Source organism: Rhincodon typus, chromosome 7, assembly GCF_021869965.1.
Source record: "Rhincodon typus isolate 14 chromosome 7, sRhiTyp1.1, whole genome shotgun sequence".
In the NCBI taxonomy this organism is placed as follows: Eukaryota; Metazoa; Chordata; class Chondrichthyes; order Orectolobiformes; family Rhincodontidae; genus Rhincodon; species Rhincodon typus.
Window position 1 is genome coordinate 23921426 of NC_063338.1, and position 14040 is coordinate 23935465.

Sequence of the window (14040 nt, forward strand, 5' to 3'; positions counted from 1 at the left end):
TTTTCTGATGAAGGGTCTAGGCCCGAAACGTCAGCCTCTCTGCTCCTATGATGCTGCTTGGCCTGCTGTGTTCATCCAGCCTTGCACCTTGTTGTCTCGGATTCTCCAGCATCTGCAGTTCCTACTACCACAGAACTGGGGTTGACTCTCAACGACTCTCCGAAATGACCTGGCAACCCATTCAACTCACCAGCCACCTGCTTAATTTGGAATGGACAGTCAATGCTGGCTTTGTGAGTGATGTTCACATTCCAAAAACAAATGAAGACAAATCCTTTGGGCAACTTCCTGTATATGGCAAAGTAGGCAGATAAATCCTAGGGCAACAGTAGAAAAAAACCCTCAACAATTGCCCTTCAAACCTCTCAAACAATGAGAAGCAAAGGAGCTTACATTGATCAAATGCAATGTTTAAACAGAAAACTTGGATCCAGCTCTAACTTGGCCCCAGCCAAGGACAAGGTCCTTAAGTCTTCTTCTGAAGGATGCCAGTTCTGCTATAATGTGTGTTTCGTTAACATGACCACTCTCACATGGCATAAAGAAGCCGGTTGATACTCTCAAACCTCTTAACTTGGAATAGTTTATCTATTACAAGGCATCCCAAACTGTAGGTTGAGAGCTGAAATTTGGGGTCATTAACTCTGAAGCAGCAATGGATGCAGTGGATATATGATCGTTTGATGAAAGCTGTGTGGTCTCTTAATAAATTAAGTGTTTTCCAGGGACGGATGCAGCTTTCTCCACCAAATCTTGAGGCCTGAAAGCTGTAGAAAATTAGGTTAACAAACAAAACAGCCCCCACCCACATCTCCTCTCTTACAATTCTCAAACTCACTCCCATAGATTGGGGTTGGGGGGATCATAGTTATTATGAAGCATTAAAATGGGATCACAATGGAAAACATTTTGGAAGCACTGATCCATCAGCACATTATCTAGCTCTGTAATTATGTCAAAGGTCTCTGGCGGGCATAGTCTATGAATATCTAAATAAGCTCAAGGACCTTGGTTTATATGATAGCTTTGGTCCATAACTGCAATACCTGTAGTCAGTTATAGCCTGAAATTAAGTGGCATGAACTGTGTGGGAATAAATGAGTAATGTTCCGATTTATTCTTTATAAATAATTAAACAGTAGAAAAATGATACGGTTTGATTTTAATAACAAGATCTGCAATGTTGTAGTGTGTTTGTTTTTAATTTGTGCAAATGAAATAAGTATCTTAATCACCAGATCTTTGTCAAATAATTGACAAGAACTAACAGCCTTCACATTGTTAAGATTAGAATCTGTAACAGATTACTCAATATGCTTCACTCATTTCATGACAGATCTTGGGAACATTTTCCTCCACTTGTGCCCAAGACATTTCTATGGCAACTAAAGATCTGTTCAAAAGGTTCAACCTACAGAAATACTTAAGCAAAATTTAATATTCATTTGCACTGGAATATTCTGAATATTAAAGCAGTTTTCAAAATTGTTTCAAGTGCACATCATTTCAGACACACCTTGAAACACTCAAACCAGGTTAAGCAATAACATGCACTGAAACGCACAGCTAAATGAAGAGACCGTGGTCTGTCAACATCACATCTAATTATATATTTCTACTTTCATGGGTTGGTGTGCAAAGTTGCAACTTATTTTAGTTAGCTTGCTGCCTGGTCATCTAACAACCTTTTCTCACTTTTCTCTTCATGTTTTAATTAAGTCTGAATATATCTTGTTGTTCTTTTAAGAAGACTGAGCAATCTTAGTAGAAATTTCTGCCAGCTAATATCACACTTCATATTTGGTCCTGTAACCTGAGGTTACAAGGAAGTAATAATAGCAGAATAGTAATAATAGGGTAGATTTCCCATTAACCCTCTCAATGCAGCTTTAAGCTCATTCAAAATGTGAGTAAGGGACAAATATTTGACAAAGGTACATAAATTCATACAAAAATCATTCCAAAAGAATAGTCATACTGGACTTGAAAGCATTAACTCAGTTTCTCTCTCCACGAATGCTACCAGATCTCCTGAGAATCTCCAACACTTTCTATTATTTCAGATCACCAGAATCTGCACAGTTTTGCATTTATCACACAAAAATCATTAATGTTTTCAGCATCAGCTGAAGTAAACATGTTAAAAATTCATGAAATTAAGTTTGCAGGAAATCCAGAACAGAAATTCTATAATCCAAGAAACTGTAAAAGCGAATAAAAATGGTTTGGCCAATATATCTGAAAGTAATATAGAACTCTGCTATGATCAAGTACTGGGAAACTTTATTCCTGTAAAATTTAATGACTTCAATATTTTCAAATCCAATTGAAGACTGAGAAAATGAAGGTAACTTAATTAATAGAGAAATAAGACCAGGTGTTGGAGAAACTCTGCAGATCTGGCAGTATCTGCAGAAAGAGAGAAACAGTTTATCATTTAGTTGAGACTATCTTGCTCTTTGTTTGACAAAGTTTTCTTATTTTAATTTTCCAATGGAAATATTTTCCTAACAATCTAACCAATCCCTTTATATCATTTAACCTACCCCATTAGATCACATGAGTATTTCAGCTCATTGAAAAAACCTAGCAATCAAAAGGATGAAATGATTGGATCAGAAGCAGTAACGATTTAGCTTATATTTACTTGAAAATAATTCTAGTGACCATGTGGCTGGTGTATGGAGGATTCCTATGGATCATCACAAGGTGAGGCTACTTAAACAGAGATAGTAAACAGAGGCTGATTTACCTATGAAAACATGAGTGATCAACAACATATGCAAAATACTGCTCCACTTAGATTCCATATCAAAAACATTTTTTTAAAATTTGTTTTTGTGGGATGTGGGCATCACTGGCTAGCCAGCATTTATTATCCGTACCTAGTTGACCTTAAGAAGGTGGTGGTGAGCTGCCTTCTTGAACCGCCTTAGTCTACGTGTTGTGGGTTGACCCACAATGCCATTAGAAAGGGAACTCTAGGATTTTGACCCAGCGACAGTGAAGGATCGGTGATATATTTCCAAGTCAGGATGGTGAGTGGCTTGGAGGGGAACCTGAAGGTGGTGGTGCTCCCACATATCTGCTGCGCTTGTCCTTCTAGTTGGAAATGGTCATGGGTTTGCAAGGGGCAGTCTGAAGATCATTGGTGAGGTTCTACAGCGTATCTTGTAGGTCGTACACACTACTACTACTGAGCATCGGTGGCGGAGGGAGTGAATGCTTGTGGATATATTGCCAGTCAAGCACGCGGCTTTGTCCTGGATAGTGTTAAGTTTTGAACAAAGAACAAAGAAAATTACAGCACAGGAGCAGGCCCTTCGGCCCTCCAAGCCTGCGCCGATCCATATCCTCTATCTAAACCTGTCGCCTATTTTCCAAGGATCTGTATCCCTCTGCTCCCTGCCCATTCATAGATACATCTTAAATGATGCTATCGTGCCCACCTCTACCGGCAACGCATTCCAGGCACCCACCACCCTCTACGTAAAGAACTTTCCACGCATATCTCCCTTAAACTGTTCCCCTCTCACCTTGAAATCGTGACCCCTAGTAATTGAGTCCCCCACTCTGGGAAAAAAAAACTTCTTGCTATTCAAGAACTATCCAACACTCTTGCTTTGAGTGTTGTTGGGGTTGCACTCATCCAGTCAAGTGGGGAGTATTCCTTCACACTGACTTGTGCCTTGTAAATGACGGACAAGCTTTGAGGAGTCAGGAGATAAGTTACACGCTGCAGTATTCATAGCTTCTGACCTGCTCTTGCAGCCACTATGTTTATGTGGTGAGTCCACTTTGAGATAGAGAACCAGTATCTTACAAGATGAATGTGAAGTATGTGTATTCGGATACATGGTTTCCAAACATCTTCACGAGGGTTTTCTCCATGTTGTGTCTTCTTGTGCTAAAGGCGTGCTCAACAGATAGCCCGGGGACCAGACTGTGCTCTGCCAAAGGGTCCTTTTACAATGCCAACTATGTTACAAACTCCAAAAATACTGGACAAACACAGCAGATCAGGCTGCATGCTGGACAAAGAAAGAGAAGCAAATGTATATGACTCTTCTTCATAACTCAGTTCTGAAGCGATTCCTCACCTCACTGAGCATGCAAGCAACCCAAAGACCATGAACGAGCGAACAGGCGAGCACACCTGCGAAACTATGGGTGTGAGAGCACCAGAGACCCTGAAGGAGTGAATGCTTGTGGGTGAATGAACCAGCAATCCCAGAGGAAGAGTAAGTGGTTAGACCAGCAATCTCAGATGGAGCAACGTATCATCAAAGGATTCATGGCTTGGAGAGAGCAAATGGACTTCAATCTGGAGAATTGAGAAGTTATGCATTTTGGGGAGGGAGGAGGGCAAACAAAGTAAGGAAAGATACAACAAACAGGAGGACATTGAGAGGGATGAAACAACTGACCGACCGTACAGCTCACATCCACAGATTCATGGAAGTAGCCAGACAGGTAGTTAAAGTGTAAAGACTTTCCTTCCCTGGGCAAGTATTGAATACAAGAGCAGATATGAAATGCTAGCACTGGTTAGGTCACAGCTGAAATTTTGCACACAGTACTGGTTACCATGTTACAGAAAAGGCGTAACTGCTCCAGAAACAGAACGGAGGATGGTTACAAGAATGTGAGCAGTGCATGAAAACTGAAGGAAGGATTGGTTAGACTAGAATTGTTTTCCTTAGACACAGAGGTCGAGTGGTGACTTCATCAAGGTGTACAAATTAAGTGAGATTTTGGATAGAGTAAAAAGATCAATTACCAGGGAATAAATCAAAAAATATCTTCATGTATCTAAATATGCATTAAAGCAGTTGTTCTGTACAGTAATATAATACACAAACAAGCATTGGAATTTTACACTATCCAAGCAAACCAAAGGCCTTTCCTACCTGTACAAAATTATATTTACATTTGAAACATCAAGAGGGTCCAATTACTGAACAAATCTTCATTTAACTTTGGCAGAAAGATGTTAGATGGTGGTCTTTCCCCACTTGGCAGCAACCGCTCCAAGGATTAGTGCAGGGTACATATGGCCAGAGTGATGGGTGTCTGGAATTTGTTGCCCCTTTTGGTGGCTGAGCTGGGTTTAGCTTAACAGTCCATTTGGTCAAGGTTACCAGTGGCTAATAAATCACAACTTGTGAGTGAAAATGCTATCTCAATATTTTAGGCCCTAGTTGTTGATAGTATGAACTACTGCTCCTCCAGTAGCTGCAGCTAAAGACCTGTGTAAGTAGGTAGACTTTGTTACCAGATTTTCCTTCTGGATGTCTTTGAAGTTCACTGATACACTGAAATGTGCTCACCCCCTCAAGAGACAAAAATTGAAGTATGCCTCCATCCTACATGAGGAGGCTGAACAAGCTTATTGTTGTTGAAGAGAAATTGTTACAATCAGGCAACAATTCATTTGACAACTAGGATGCATCCTAGTTTCACTCTAGATTGCATGAGTCATGTCACAAGTGCAGGATTAAAAAAACAGAAAAGGACAGAGCAGACTGAAAATCATTTTATACACAAGATTACCTAAAATGAGACTAGAACTTCCAGATATTGTAAACATACTCAAGGTCTTGCTTGCAGCCTCGTAACACATCAGTGTTATAGCTCCATCTATTGGGCAGCCAATGCAGTTAGCTTTCCCTACTAGCTTACCTACAGGTCTATTTATCTGAAAATTCATCACATTTATACAGTAAATCACAGGACTGATTTGAAAGAAACCAATCCATCAGAAGGAAAATGATCTGAATCTTGTTGAGCAGGAAACAATCCCAAGGTTTGCAGATAACACTAAGCTTGGAACAGTTGTCACGGACCTGGGTTCAATTCCAGTCTCAAATGACTTTATGGAGTTTGCTTATTCTCCTGTGCAGGTTTCCTCCGGGTGCTCTGAAAATGTGCATGGTAGGTGGATTGACTGTGCTAAATTGCCCGAAGACGTTCAGGTTAGACATGGGAAATCAGGGGTAGCGGAAATGTATCTGGGTGGCATGCTCTTCGGAGGGGCGGTGTGGACTTGTTGGGCCAAATGGCCCGTTTCCACACTATAGAGATTCTATGGACAATGGATGAGGAGGGTGGAAAGCAGCATAAGAGACATGAGTTAAGATATGATAGATTGGTTTCTCCAAACAGAAAAGAAATTTGGAGTAGGGGCATTTTAAAATAAGAACATGTTTCTTAAATTTGAAGTTCAACGTTGAGACCAAACCTGCCACGTGTCTAAACAGTAAACGTGTCGTTCCTTGAAAGATTGCAGCAGACTTAAAACAAATGTTGGCATAAATAAGATGACCCAGAAGCTGCATGACCAGGTGTATTCCTCCAGCATCTGCAGTTCTTGCTTTAAGTGAATGTTGGCATAAATATGTCTTATTGAAATGACATAGTGGGAGATCATAGGATTCTGCAAACTCCAAATGTACACTTCAGAAAATGATAAGAAAATCCAGCCCATGAACCTTTTCTCTCCACAGCTACTTGCCACGTTGAGCCTTCTTCCTCCCAATGTTATGTTCTGCTATAAATAATTCTGACAGAAATCAGTAGACATGCAACATTAACTCAAGTCTCTAACCAATTTAAATACAATTGTATAGCTCAATTCCATTAAAGGGTAAGAAAGTCATCACTAAATAGGCTCAAAGCACAATGTAAACGTGTCAATATAACTTCCGCGTGAGTTGGACCAATCTATTAGAAATAAATCCATCTTCATTTATGCAAAATAGACAAATAATTTACTCTCATTTTGCAGATCTGACAACCTGCAAACACAGTGATGTAAGTCATTTGAGTTAACAAACTGCCAGTCATTAATCTCAGAACATTGCACAAAGCAGGGACTTGTGGATGCTTAAGTGTCCACCAATCAGAAAAGGAATTAAAGTACCAGGCATCAACCATACAGAAATGAAAATCAAGATCAATGAGTCCAAAATCGGTAAATAATGCTCTAACTAAAAAGCCCAAGTGACATTTCCCAACAGACTACAGACCAATAAACCAAGATACAAATGAGTTTTTGTATTTTATTTCACAACTACTATACACAAAGGCACAGTACAACAGACCAATGTTCAAGATCTTCTCATGACCAGCATCTGAAGTGCCTCCAAAACGGAAGATCTTCATGAAAGATGTAGAAATAGCGTCAGAGTCCATTTGCCATGTAAAGATTCAACAAAGCCCGAGTAGTACTGCATCTTCAGCAGTTGTTCACCTGGACCTCTGCCTCATCTTTCGCCTTTTACGCTTCAGCCTGCAGAGGTACAACATTAGTTAGGAAAGATAAAACATGCCAATAAAGTCAAAATTTGATTTGGGAGGATGGGCAGATGAAGCTGCTAATGAGCAGCGTAAGGAGCAATAGTCAGCAACATCCTCTGGAAATAAAGATCTTCTTAGGAAAGCACCAAAAACAGGTGTCCCGAGTCAACAGCTGCGATGCCAATACTCAGATAGCCACAAAAGGGTTTATTGGCAAGGCAAAGCAGATGGAGAATTACCATCACTTCACAGGAGCATTATAAAATGAAACATGGTCACCAAGCCACACAATATACTATATCAATGTTGGTCAGGCGATCCAACATGTGGGTCTTAAGTTCGTCTAAAAGGAAGGCTTCAAATGACAGCAATTAAACTCAGGGACGTTTAAGAAACCAAAATTAGAAAAGCACAGTATAGTCGACAGAAGATAGTTTTTTTGGGGAAGGGTGGGGAAAACGGGAAAAAGTGAAAACAAGGGAAAGAAATTAAAAAAAAAAGATGGATTTGCTGACACTAGCACATACACACTGGTTTAAAAATCACATGTGCTAATGGCTTCAGGGGACCATCTCCACTACAGCGCCACCTCGCCCAACTGTCTTCACTCACTTTCAGTGAACAGTTTCAAAGTGTATGCTTCTACAATGTCACATGTACATTCTACATGATGTAGTATGTGAAAACACTCTAGTTTCTGAATTAGCACAAATGGATAATTACCTGCTGTTGCAGGTATCAACAAATAATGCCTTTTAAACAGAAGGTAATATTTGACTGGAGGCTACAGATGTGACTCCAGGATGGCATGGTGCCTCACTGGAACCAGGGTCAGGGATGTCGCCAAGGATGGTTACAAAACAGAGGTAGCGGTACATAAAAGATTTCAGAGAGCTAGGCTGTAGATTAAAAGCAGGACCTTGAATGCTGTAATCTCTAGATTATTCCTGGGCGATGTGTTAGCAAGTAAAGGAAAGGAGAATGGGGCAGGGAAATGCATGGCTCAACAGTAGTGTAGGATGGACGGTTTTAGATTCCTGGATCACAGCCCATTTTTGGGACAGTGGAACCTCTACAAGTGCACCTGAACCACAACATTACCAACTTTGACAGGAGCAGAGAACATGATGTTAAGATCACTAGTGGCAGAGCATACCTTAGAAAAGGAACCTAGGCAGAGGGAGTTCAAACATTTTGAGCCACAAGGGAGGCAAGGCAAAGCAAAGCTGGATGGCCTCTACTTTAATCCTTGGAGTATTATAAATTAGACAAACGGGTTAAGACTGTAATTGACACCATGAAATTGTTGTTGCAATCAGAGACATGACTGGGGGAGGAACAAGACCGGCAGGTCAACACTGCAGGATTTAGGATCTTCACACGAGAAGGTGTCAAAGGGGAAATGGTATCACATCATTGATTTAAAGGAGTCAGTCATTGCAGCAAGGAGGGACTTTATCTTGGGAGGATCATCAAATGAGGCATAGTGGGTAGAGCTTAGGAATAAAAGAGTCATGCTATTAGGAGTGCATCATAGGTCCCCAAATAGTTAGTAAAGGGCAAATAAATAGACAAATTCACCTAGATAAAAACAACACAGGAAATTAGGAAATTTCAACTTTCAACACTAATTGGGATAACCACAGTACAAAAGATTTAAAAGAAACAGACATCTTGAAATGTATTCAGGAGAGCTGTCGATGCCAACATGTAGATAGCTTACAAGGGATGGTGCAATGCTAGACACAATTCTGGGGAATAAAGCCAGATAGGTGTTTGAAGTGGCAGTGGGGGAGCATTTTCAGGACCTCAGCACCATACGCTTTGTCATAGAAAATGAAAGATGGCCTACAACTAAGAAAGGGCTCTGGACTACAGGAAGCACATTTTATTTAAACAAGACAGGATCTAGCCAGAATCAATCAAAAGCAACTCAATGACCGTACAGGCCCAACAGGTCCCCTTTAGGGTGAAGTGCAGTAACAAGCCCAGAGAAATGCCGATGTCTAGAAATATTCAGGACTGGATAGAGGCAGTAGAGGGAGCAAAATAACAGTACCTAGTAAATATTGGGAAGCCCTGGGGGAGAATTTAAATCGATTAGAAGGGCAAAGAGGGGGCATGAGAGAAAAAAAAAAATCACCAGCAGACAATAACAGGGATAATCCCAAGACATTCTACAAGTATAAGAAGGGCAACAGAATAACCAGGAAAACAACAGGGCCCATTAGGGACCATGGGGAATATCTGCAGTTGGAGCAAGAACTTAAATGCTTCCATTTGGTTGGAGGATGTGTGTACAGAATTTGTGAAGATGGACTGAAGTTCTTGAGCAGATTGATATACGGACTGAGGAAGTACTGGAGGTTTCGGCAAGTCTAAAAAGGGGACAAACTCTCCAGGTCTGGACAAAGCTGAGAAAGACCAATCAGGAAAACAGCAAACTTGATTCCACTTTACAAAAGGGATGATAGAGATAAACCAGGGAATTACAGATTAATGAGTATCACTTAACAACTACTGGAGAAAATTCTCCATTTAAAGAAAGGTTTGGTCAGGGATAGACAGCATGGTTTTTTTTGGTTGTTGTCATGTTAAACAAAATCGACCAAGTGTGTAAAGACATAGTGCAGTTGATGTAGGTTACACAGCTTTCAACATGGCCTTCGACAATGTCCCACATAGGGGAATAGTTGAGACTTTAAAGGTTGTAAGTGTAACAAAGTACTCACGGAAGCACTTGAAATGCAATAACATTCAATGCTATCGGCCCAGCTCTGGAAGGTGGGCATAGCTTTGGTAGTACATACCTCATGGACCAAACGGCCACTTCTGCACTGTATGATTCTACACCAAATTACACAAAAGGGCCACACCTGGATGAATAGTCTGTAGTCACAAGAGGTGGTATGGTGGCTCAGTGGTTAGCAGTACTGCCTCACAGTACTAGGGACCCCAGTTCAATTCTGGCCCCAGGTGACTGTGGAGTTTACACATTCACCCTACGTCTGCATGGGTTCCTCCCAGAGTAAGATTGGCCTTGCTGAGTTCTAGTACTGTGTGTACGTGCAGGGTAGGTAGATCACCCATGGTAAATGCTGGGACAGGGTGGGATTCTCTTCAGTGGGGCGGTGTGGACTCGGTTGGTTGAATGGCCTGTTTCTGCACTGTAGGGGTTCTACGAGAAAAAGTGCATTGAAACAGCTTAGTGTTCATAATTAGTCAGCAATTGCTGCTGGTTAGCCATGACAAACAAAACATACGAAGAGTGCATGTGTCTGGAAAACCTGATTTGGGCTTAAATCACATACCTGCGCATACGCTTCTTCCGCCACTGGAGGGAAAAAAAGACAAACGTTACACATCTCATGTTGAACTGATGATTCACTAAAAATAAAATTGTTGACAAAACTCCGCAGCAGCACATGTTCCAAACTTGTAACATCAGGACAAATGATGAAGATTCGTGAGGAGAACCATAGTAGAGTGAAGGGTATCTTTGGAACTTCAGACACAGGACACCAGAAGTTGGTCAGTTTCACTTACTTTCTGCAATGGGCAAAACTGACAAAAGCGGTTTTGCAAAATGACAACATTATCTAGGAATTGTACTCGCAGGTAATGCGAAGGGGAAGGGGAAGAGGTAACGCTACTTTGCGCAGAGTGACACGACACCTACGTTGTGCGCCCGAAGAGACTACCAAATGCAACCCCTCGGCTCCACATGGCCGCTGCATTTAGAGCAAATGGCTTCGTTCGCTTAAGAACAGAAACTGGGTTTTCAAATGGCGCTACGCAGAATACAAATCTGGACAGCAAAGACCAGATCTGGTCACATCCAGTGGCCTACCGATGCATCATTAGCTAAAGTAGCCAGTTGTTCCATTATTGGGTAGGGAGGTGGTGGCCGCTCCTGTTCCTCAAATGGAACCTGGTGCAGGCCGCCGCGAGGCAAGGACAGGGGGTCCCAGGCCCACGTTCTATCCGCTTCCTCCCCGGAGCCGGTTGCAGCCCGAAAACCAGGCCCGAAGAACCGCCGCTCTCCGCGAGAAGTTGGGGGGAAGAAGTGAAAAGAAAACAAACAATCAACGGACACGTACCTTCGCTCTCATGTCGTCAAGGATCTACGAAAAGAAAGAGATTGTAAAAGTCAGTGTGAGCGGATGGCGAGTATAAACGGTTGATATTAGTCGGATTGCGCCAGCACCCCCCAACGTACTTCAAACCGCTCACCTCGCAACCCCAGAACCGAAAGAAGGAGGGGCCCGCGACTCGCCCGGATATAGAGACACGACGCATGCGCAGAAAGCAGTCACTGCTCACTCACACCCCGCCGCGCAGGCGCACGTGAGGTCCGGGAAACCCTACCCCGCCTGCAGCTGCCGCCAGGGGGCAGCGGCATAAACCCGGAACTCGGTGCAATGCCGACAGCCCCGAGGCGTTTAAGATTTTAATTCGGCACGCTTCAACTTAAGTAAAAAAAACCTTCTGTTGCAGGATGCACGAGACAATAATGATTTCTGGAATTTTCAGGGGTCCACCACTGTGTCTTCCCCAATGAGATTTAAAAAGAAACCGAGAAAGTGGAATATGGTTCAATCGCAGTAAAATTATGTACAGAGATAAAAAATGGAGAGACAAGGAACATAAACATTCTTCTAAGTTAGCTGTTAATGGCTCTGGTCTAAGTTGGTCTGCATAGAAACAGAGGCTTAGTTCACGGCAATATTCTTGTAAATCTTTTCTACATCCTCTCAAGTTTAACAACATCCTTCCTACAGCAGGGAGACCAGAATTGAATGCAGTATTCCAAAAGTGACCTCACCAATGACTTGTACAACCACAATATGACATCCCAACTCCTATTCTCAGTATTCTGACCAATGAAGGCAAGTGTACCAAATGTCTTTTTCACCAGAAGTCAGCATTTGGCACACTTCACTTTCAAGGAACTATGCACCTGCATCCTTGGTCCCTTTGTTTAGCATCACACTGCAGGGCCCTACCATTAACTGTATAAATCATGCCTGTTTGCCTTATCAAAATGCAACACTTCACATTTTTCTAAATGAAACTCCACCTGCCACTTCTCAGCCCATTGGCCAATCTGATCAAAGTTCAATTGTCCTCTGAGATCATCTTCTTCCTTGTCTAGCTCACCACCTATTTTGGTCATCTGTCAATTTACTAACCAGACCTCCTAAATTCATATGCAAATCATTTATATAAATGATGAAAAGCAGTAGACCCAGCACCGATCTTTATGGCACACTGCTAGTCACAGGCGCCCAGTCTGAAAAGCAATCCTCTACCACCACCAGTTCTGAAAGGTCACTGGACCCAAAACGTTAATTCTGATTTCTTTCCAGAGATGCTGTCAGAGTTGCTGAATTTTTCAAGCAATTTGTTTTTGACTCTGATTTTCAGTTTTCAGTTATTTTTGGCATTTTATTTGGTATTTAACTCACTAACAAGGTATGACGGTAGCTTCAAAGTACGAAGTTTTGCTCCTCTCCAGCAGGATTTCCATTCCAATCTTTTGTGTTCACCCAGTTCTGAAGAAGAGTCACTAGACGCGAAACGTTGACTGACTTCTCTCCACAGTTGCTGCTAGACCTGCTAACTTTTTCCAGCAATTTCTGTTTTTTCTTCTCTACCACCACCCTCTATCTCATATCTTCAAGCCAGTTTTTTGTATCCCATGTGATCTAACCTCATGAATGAGCCTACATGCAGAACCTTGTTGAATGCTTTGCTGAAGTCCATAATACTGCTGTGCCTTCATCAATTTTCTTAATAACTTGATTGAGTTTTTTGAAGCAGTGGGTGAGAAATGATTTCCCATGCACAATGCCATGTTGACTATCCTTAATCAGTTCTTGCCTTTCCAGATGCATGCAAATCCTGTCCCTCAGAATCCCTTCCAACAACTTAACCACCACTGACCTCAGGCTCACTCTATAGTTCCCTCGCTTTTCCTTGCAGCCTCTCAAATAATGGTATCACATCAGGAATATCCAGTCTCTGGCACCTCATCTGTGGCTGTCAATGATACAAATATCTCAGCTAGAAGCCCAGCAATCTCTTCCCTTGCTTCCCACAAAGATCAGGTCCCAAAGATTTATCCACCTTTACATATTTTTGAGAAACCAGCACCTCCTCTCTGTGATATGAACTCTTTACAAGACATCACTGTTTATTTCCCTAAGTTCCCTAGCTTCCGTGTCCTTCTCCACAGTAGATACCAGTGCAAAATATTTATTTAGTATCTCACACATCTCCTGTGGATCCACATATAGACAGCCACGTTGATCTTTAAGGGGCCCTATTCTCTCTGTAGTTCCTACCCTTAAATGTACTTATAGAATCTCCTTGGCTTCTCCTTAACATTATTTGCCAAAGCTAGCTAATGTGTCCTTTTTGCCCTCCTCATTCCCTCTTAAGTAGACCCCTACTGCCCTTATACTCCTCTAAGATTTCGTTTGATCCTAGCTAGCTATACCTGTTATAAGCCTCCTTTTTCTTGACGAGAGCCTCAATATCTCTAGTCATCCAACGTTCCCTAAACCTGCCAGCTTTGCCCTTCACACTAACAGGAATACACTGTCTCTGAACTCTCGTTATCTCATTTTTAAAGGCCTCCCACTTCCCAACCGTCCTTCTAAAAACTTTTCTCATAAGTTAATCCAATCATTCCACTTGTCGATTAAACCTTCTTTGAACCGCTTCCAATATATTAAC

At 41.8% G+C, this 14040-nt stretch overlaps 1 long non-coding RNA gene across 2 annotated transcripts; it reads right to left on the bottom strand.

Annotated features, from left to right (window-relative positions):
• Positions 1 to 7041: 7041 nt before the first annotated feature.
• LOC125483446 lies at positions 7042 to 11613 on the bottom strand. 2 transcript variants are annotated; one of them, XR_007262401.1, is made up of 4 exons: positions 11533 to 11613; positions 11400 to 11423; positions 10611 to 10633; positions 7042 to 7291 (listed from the first exon to the last, which is right to left on the bottom strand). It is a non-coding gene; the product is annotated as an uncharacterized LOC125483446 (long non-coding RNA). The 2 variants fall into 2 exon arrangements; XR_007262402.1 differs by having other exon boundaries at positions 11519 to 11592.
• Positions 11614 to 14040: the final 2427 nt, after the last annotated feature.